Source organism: Akebia trifoliata, chromosome 15 (genome assembly GCF_017979445.1).
Source record: "Akebia trifoliata isolate Shusen 1 chromosome 15, ASM1797944v1, whole genome shotgun sequence".
NCBI lineage: Eukaryota > Viridiplantae > Streptophyta > Magnoliopsida > Ranunculales > Lardizabalaceae > Akebia > Akebia trifoliata.
Genome location: NC_141389.1, coordinates 27,341,441 through 27,350,025, shown reverse-complemented (window position 1 = coordinate 27,350,025; position 8,585 = coordinate 27,341,441).

Here is an 8,585-nt window from a genome sequence, read left to right as displayed (position 1 = left end):
GAATCAATGATTAAAAAAAAAAACCAGCAATTTTTTACTCTTCCCTCCACTTGAATTTTTTTTTTTTTTTTTCTCTTTGGGCCTATCCCTCCACCTAAATTTTTTCCAAATTTATCCGAATGAACCAAACTGACCCCGACACATAATCGCCGGATCCAAACTTGATTAATAGGATCCTAAGATCAAAATCAATTGGATTAGGATCCATTTTCAAAAGAAAATAATAGTTTATTGTGTGAACACTCTCCCTTCATATATTTCCTTTCCAAGCATACTCATTAACCTGTCTACTTTATCACAAAAGAGAAGAGAAAAAGAAAGAAAGAAAGAAAGAAAGCAAGACCCACTCTTTACTTTTTCTATCCCATTCCTTTGAACCCATTTAGTGATGATTTTCATGCAATCCAATCCAAACTTTTTTTACAATAATAAATCTCTTTGTACCCTACATATATAACCCTTCAAGACTTCAAAAAATCAACCAAAGATCTCTTTGCAATATTTGCAAATCCCCAACAAAGTCTGCCTAGGAAATCTCCCATTGTATTCTTCTATGAATTTGGTCATCTTTTTCTTCCTAACATGTGCCCAAACCCCACTCTCCTTGGGATTCCTTCACTACAAGTATATAATATTTGACTATAGTACATACATATGGTCAGGTACATACCATGTGAGTGCCTTCTAGCAAGATTTGTGACATTATGAAGGGCATTTTAGCCCCAAAATGAAGGTTTTTTATTTATGGTGAGACATCATTTAATCTAGGGTTTTTAAAGGAGGAAACCTTGAGTTTGTTTTGTTTGTGGGGAGAAGCCCTTATTGGAGTTGTTGGGAAAAGAATGTCCATCATCAACAAAACAAGAGGCCCAAAGATCACATGGTAGGGATGGTGCTTTTTACCCCCATTTATCATTGTAATCATGAGGGTTTCTCTTTTATTTCTTAACTTTCGTTCGACAAAAACAAATTTTGATTTGATTTTTTTTATTTTTAACGTATTACCTCAATTATAAAATGAATAATGATTTTCTGACGCCCTTGACGTGGCATGCGCTAGAACCATAGATTCTTTTCCGCAAGATACACAACTACACATATTTATGGGGATGTACAATTGTGTATCCCGAGAGAAAAATTCTATGGTTTTAGCCTATGCCATGTCAAGGGACTCATGGGTGTGTGTGTGTCAGACGAGGCGTCAAAAAATCATGACTCTTATAAAATTTTGTAATTATAAGATTCACCAATAAGGACCATGTATATAGCTGCCCATGACTTGGAGCTTCCATTATATGTGAATTTATAAGACGAGTCATAGAAACAAGCTCAAAACAAATATGTGTCACAAATTCTAATTTCAAATCAACAAGAAGCACCAAATACTTTCTAGTAAAAGAATTATGTACTTTTATAACACAAAAAAGACCCTTATTTTGTGCTTGGATGTGTTTGTCTCCAACAACAAAGTCTTATATCAAAGATTTGGGATCTGTTAAATATATCTAATTCCTCCATTCTACTCTGTCCAAAGCCAAATCTCACATAATCGAAAGCGCATTAATCTCTACATTTGTTAACCAACCAACTACTCCAAAATACCAATCTGTTGGAGAGAGGGGAAACGATGAATAAATATATATAAGAGGGTCACAAGGCTTAATTAGGGTATGACATACTTAAGAGTGGAGGAAAATATACACTCAACACTCCCCCTAACTCACCCATAAGGGTGGAAAGAATTGAACCCGCGACTTATACGAATATAACACTCTGACACTAAGTTAACCAACCAACTACTCCAAAAGATTGATTTGTTGGATAGGGGGAGATCGATGAATATAAGAGGATCACGAGACTTAACTAGGGTATGACACACCCGAGAGTAGAGGAAACTATACACTCAACAATATTCACTATCTCTAATCATCTTCTTTTAAGTCTTTCTTTCGCTCTTCTAAGACTTCCAACTTCAATAGTTTTATCTTCAAACATCCAAATTTTCTATCATTGTCCTTTAGCACCTATAGTTATAACGAAACCCTAGGAGAAGGGGGATAGAATTCGAGACACCCATTCTACATATTATTAAAAAAACAGGTGCAATCGAACCAAGAAAACGAGTAAAAAAAGATAAAACATTAGATAATATGTAATCACACAAAGAACCATAGCGATTTTATATGATTTCCTCAAGATTGAGATACGTCCACGAATCACACCAATTTCACTATGAAGAGAAAACTCACAGTTACAAATTATAATCTTTCACTAGTACTATTAGGCTTCACAAACCACAACACGTATACCATGTGTGACTTGCACGTGTACAATGCCCTCCACTAGGCCTATTTTTAGGTGCATATAAACAATACTAAGATATCTTAATTACATATTAAAAGAAGAAAGAGACTTGGTGTTGTTTTTGAGGAAAGGTTAAAGTGTCTTGAATTCTTGTAGCTTTATTCTTGTTTCTTCTTGAGAATATGACAAAAATTAAAGAAATAACAGGAAAGCAAATTAACATGACATAAAGCTTCAAAGAAAAACCAAACCCTATACTCTGATCATAGAATCTTCACAAAATAATATAAAATCAATGCCAATAGTCCTAAAGTTCTTAAACCTTAGACTTTAAGTGCATGCTTTCAAACAGTGAGATTTCCTTTATATCCTCTTGTGATTAGAAAAAAAAAATAGGAAGAAAGAAAATAAAGACAAAAAAGAAGCTCCCCAAGCAGCTTTGGGATTCAAAACACATGGGGTGGTCACTTAAGACACAAATCTAATACTATATTTTATTTTCCCAATATGCCCACATAAAAAAAAATATAAATTTAGCATAGTTTGGGTATAATTATTTATTTATTTATTTTTAAATAAAAATGGTTAAGCTAAAAAATAATTAAGGAAGATTTAGAGATACCCTTCCATGTTCTGGTGAATATCTTAGGTACCCCCTTGACCTTGATCTACTCTAATACTAATGGAAAATGATTAAATGTCCCCATCTTCAACTAGTACCTAAAAACCTTTGATTTTTCTTTCAAAATCCAGTCATCTTTAATTCTCTTTTCTTTTTCTTTTTCTTTTTTTCCTGAACGTTGAAGTATCTTTAATCTATTGGGTAACTTTTTTACCATCATCGGTAACTTTTGTAAGGGGTCTTAATGAGGTTGAAAAATGATGGATTGAATAGATTAAGGGCTTGTTTAATAATTCATGGAAAATGGGTAAGATTTCTATTTTTTATTTAAAATGTGATTTTTCATGTATTTGATTGGTTTTTATTTTCATGAAAAATAATTTTTCACCTTTATCCAAAAATCCAAAAAAGGGTGGATTTCATTTTCCTACCTATTTCCATGGAAAAAAGAAATACAGTCATAAAATTCATCTCTTCTTCCTTCTCTTCATCCCTCAAGTTCTACTCTTGTTTCTCTTTGTCCTGTGTTTTGTTGTCCCTCCCCCTACTCCACCTCCACTCCTACACCCTCTGTTCTAACATCTCTCTCTCTCTCATGGATTTTGATTTTCTTGCAATCAACCAGACCTTAAAAGTAATTTATCATAGAGGCTGAAAACTTGAAGATAATAGATTTTGTGAGAAATATCCAAAGGGTTTTTTTGCTGGAGTTTGAAGATTAGGGCATTTGAATCTTTTTCATTAATTCATAAGAGGAAATCAAGGTCGAGGGACTAGTCATTAATTTGAAAACTTTTAAAACATTTTAATGGTATTTTGATCATATTTATAAAATTTATGATCATTTTCATCCACAAAGTTTATAACACAAACACACACACACACACACATATATATATATATATATATATATATTGCCCAAAATCTCGTGGGGACATTATCGTCCTTCACAACCATAACTTTTCAAAAAATACGTTCGAAATATTGTATTAAAGTATATATATATATAAAGTAAGGATATTTTGGTCTTTAGATGATGACACTTTTTATAAATATCATTAATTTCACTGAAATTTTTTAAAAACATTTCATGAACATTTATGAAATATGAAATGTAAAAATAGGATCTAAAATTATATCACATATCTCTAAGATAAATCTTGATTATTTGATATTTTATTTTAATGGCCGAGATTTTATATTTTTAAAATGAGTTGTGACAATCTACACCCCCCTCTGACATACACCCATAACAGAACCATAGATCATTTGCCTCAGGATACATAAGAAAAAGATAAATGATTTTACGTATCCCGAGACAAATGATTTACGGTTCCATGATTGGGGTGTCAGAAAAATCATTATTCTTTTAAAATCGTATGGTGGACCTAAACTAATAATCCATAATGGTTCATGATGATTTCCAGCCGTAGAAAATGGGGAGAATTTTCAATCAACATTTTTGAAATTCTATATTTATTAACCCATTTGTTGTCTGATGTACTATGAAAACCTGTGGAATCAAACAACGGCTTAAATTCAGCGACAAGGATGAGTTTTGGTGGGCCAACGATACATGGGATCAGTGAACTAAAGTATGTTCGAATGAGGCATTTCGGGGATGTGGGCCCATTGAGTATTCGATGACGCATGACGACATCCGTACAAAGATCAGACTGAAAATGATGGAGAATGGTAGAACCCACAGACATCATATATCGCTATCTACGTCTGACAACAAAACCCCACCAACCAAACTCACTACCATCACATATCTCTTTCTGGGTGGAGAAGGTCTACGGTTACAAATAAACCACCTGGACCACCTCATCAGTGGGCCCCATATTGGTGGGCCACTGATTCATAATGAAGAGCACGCCTTGCATGACATGAAAGCTAAGCAAAATTTCTATCAATGTGATGCTTTGAGAATAGCCACAAAAAATTTCAAATATTCTTCAAAAATGGATAAAATTCCCTAAAATATGGGATTTATTTATTAAATTCATAAATTAATTGGAGATTATTTGATTAATCATAAAATATGGTAACATATTCTAAGAACAAAATAAGAATTTGAGTCATGATAAGACTTACCAATGTTCAATCGACACCCCTGACTTGACAAGCCCAAGAATAGTAGATCTGCTCTCTTTCGTATACACAACTACATATTTTTATGAGGAATCATAGTTCTGTATCTCGAGAAGAGTAGATCTACAATTTCGAACCTATTACGTCAGGGGTGTCAATCAATTGAGTGTGCCATGTGGGGTAAGTCAAAATATCACAATTCTAAGAATTTTAGTGAAGTTAAAGATAATGAGTTTTATTATTTATTTGTGTATCTTATCTCGGTCAAAAAAAAATTTTGTTGGAGTCCTATAAATAACAATGTTATAGATGTGTGTGTGTGTGTGATGTGTGGGCGTTGCACGTGTCCAAAGGAGGGACCCATATGCCTTGGTCCAGGCTCTGGTTCACCCGATCTGACTAGTCGGACTGAAGTTTAGATACTCCCATTAACAAAAGAAAAAGTTTTCGGATAATTTTTATTAGTAGGTATTGTTTAGGTTCATGTTCTTGATTTGTTTCTTTACTCTTTTTATTTTTGGGCTATTTTCTTTGTAATCGTATTGACCAAATATCTCCAAAGTCACAGTACACTTTGATAAGAAAATAAAAAAAACATACATCATTCAAATATTCATCAAAATTTTCATGATTATTTTTTATTAAATTTGTTTCAAATTTATTTGGATTAAACCCGACTGAATAATTACTGAATCCAAACTTTGTTACCAAAACACCAAGAACGTTTACATGAGCAAAAGCATGGGTCTACAAATATATAATGAGACATCAACCTCGAACACTCATGTGGGTCTTAGATATCAAATAATCCTTAATTACTTCAAAACATGACAAAGACAATGAGGCGATTATCGAGAATCTTGCATTGATACGTAATCGATAGTGAGAATCAAATAGGCTGACAATTATGATCGTAAAAATCATAGAAAACACTACGAGTGCGTGGGTGTCTATGAGGAAGGGTGATTTGATCATGAATGTTTTGGAGAAATAATTCTCCAAAAAAAAAAAAGAATCACTCAAAATTTTATTAGAAAATATTTCTTTAAACTAAGACAATGAACCATATGCCTTATCTCTCTCCAACTTTTCAAAAAGGGAATTTTGGCCTCGAGATTCTTCAATGAAATCAGATGATAGAGATAGATGATGCACAGTAATAATTCTTCAATCCTTCTAGGATACACATATGGTCCATCACAGAGGATATGCTCCTCTTTTCTCCACCGTCGGATCATAGATTCAGTCTCTTTCCATCTCAATTAGAAAATCAGATATCCATCACAAGTATTTAGGACACAAAAGTATGAGGCACCAATCTGATTGATTGGTGATTTGGAGACTTTTAGATCTATTGCTTACAAGTGCCAATCAAACTTACTTTAAGTGTGTAGGCCCATTATCCCATATTTGAGTTTAGACATCAAACATTCTGTATCAAATGTGTATTAAAATCTTATTGCATGTCAGTAGACACGTGTCATATGATAAAGACATATTTATCATATTGGATAGCTGATAGCTCTATCTATAGAAAAAGGGGCTGACGTGTATCTGCGTATACGCATGCAACGTAATCATATGCGGACACATTTGCACTCATTTCTTGTTGGAAAATTATACCAACCAACGACGACGTCGTACACATAGTGTCCAACTACTCACTATCAACCGTTCGTTAGAGGAGAGAGTAAATGCAGTTGTTGTAACAGTTCTCCAGGCGACAACTTACCTGATGGGACGTTTTCAGGCAATCCTCTGATCCACGTTTTTTTTTCTTTCTTTATTAATTAATTATTTTAGATAGTTACTATTTTCACACCAACTTTTACTGATGACACCAACTTTATTCGATTCTTTGTTGATTTACATCGGAATTGGTGTGGCAATATCAGCTTCTATTATTTTATTTGTTCTCTTTATGTTTTTAAAGTAAAGCGAGAGAATCCCAATTGTTGTCTGCCTTAATTCGACCAAAACCGCGTTTTTTCCTTATAAAATAGAATGGAGTTTGACCTTTTTTTTTTTTTTTTAAATGGATTTTGAAGTGCCAATAACATTGATTTTTAAAAGAATAAGATTGGAATGACTTTAAAATTCACATTGATTAAGACTTTGCTGATGTGGACGTATATATATATATATATATACTTAACAATAAATACTTTTCGTCGAGATACGAGTGAAAATCATCTATGGTTCTATGGATACCACATCAGCAAAGTGTAAATATTAGTAAACTTCAAAGCACTCCAACACGACTCTTTTTTAAAATCAAAATAATTTGTATGTCCTACTCAGGTCTATTTGACATGATTGATCGAAAAAAATATCTCAACACTTCATCTTTCTCATATAGTATCTGGTTTCATGCATCATATTATATAAATATCATATTCATGAAACACGATTTAGTTTAAGATATCTTGATGATAAAATGGTAGACACGCGAGACTCAAAATAGTAGAACTTATCAACCCTAAATGACCTATCTACTTTTTCTTTTATGCGCTTAAATTGGGATTTTTATTTTTTTGATATCGTGGGTATCCCCACTCTTCAGGTGTGACTAATCCCAACAGTCACCCGCACCACCACCTCAGAAAGTCTCACGTGCAACAAGTTGAGTTGAGGGTCAACTGAACCTTGGAAGGGGCCCCAAGAGATTCATAACTCCGTGGGGTTTCGAACACTTGACATATATTCATTGATCATGCCCTAGCAAGAGAAGTTATTTCCATATCTTACGTTCATTTGTGATTATTTGCCATTTTATTATCGTTCATGAACTAGTAAGATTTTCAATCTAATTTGTCTTTCACATTGATCGTGCAAGATCTAATTTGGTTTGTCCGAAGTCAAGTTACCAAATCAACTTGTCTTTCACATTGATTTTGAAAAATCTATGTTTTATGAGATTATCTTAAATTAAAGTTTTCATATCAACGCAAAATAATGGTTGCATGCATCCCCAAGATTCTATGTTTGATGATTGAAAGAAACTAAATAAATTTCTTGAGAAATTTAATGAACAAAATGTGTCATCGACAAATAGTGATAGATGTCTTACGAGTGAAGGATAATCCAACACAAATCAAATTTCATACAAAAACATCAATTAAATATGTAGAACTAATTTTGATAAAAATGAGATTTAGCCACTTTCATATAAAGGAAAAGGTCCAAAAACAAAGGAACTTGATCTTTCACTCTAAAACCCTTCATTAGTAATTCCATTGGCAACCCAACTTTTACTTATTACATCTCAATTAAAAATAAAGAAAATAGGGTGAATCTCCATTTCGTGTGCTGAATATGACAAAATTTCAAGTTCGTTACATTATTCATTTTTATTCCTAAAATATGCATTCGTCATTTTTATAACCTTTGAAGTTATGGGTTCGTCACTTTTAATATCTACTAATTTGTTGATATACCAGCAAATTATTGATTATTAAAGTGACGAATTCACTCGAAAAGCATGTTTTGAGAGTAAAACTGAACAGTGTATCAAAATTGAAATTTAGACATAAGTTGCACATATTTTGGAAAAATTTTCATAAAA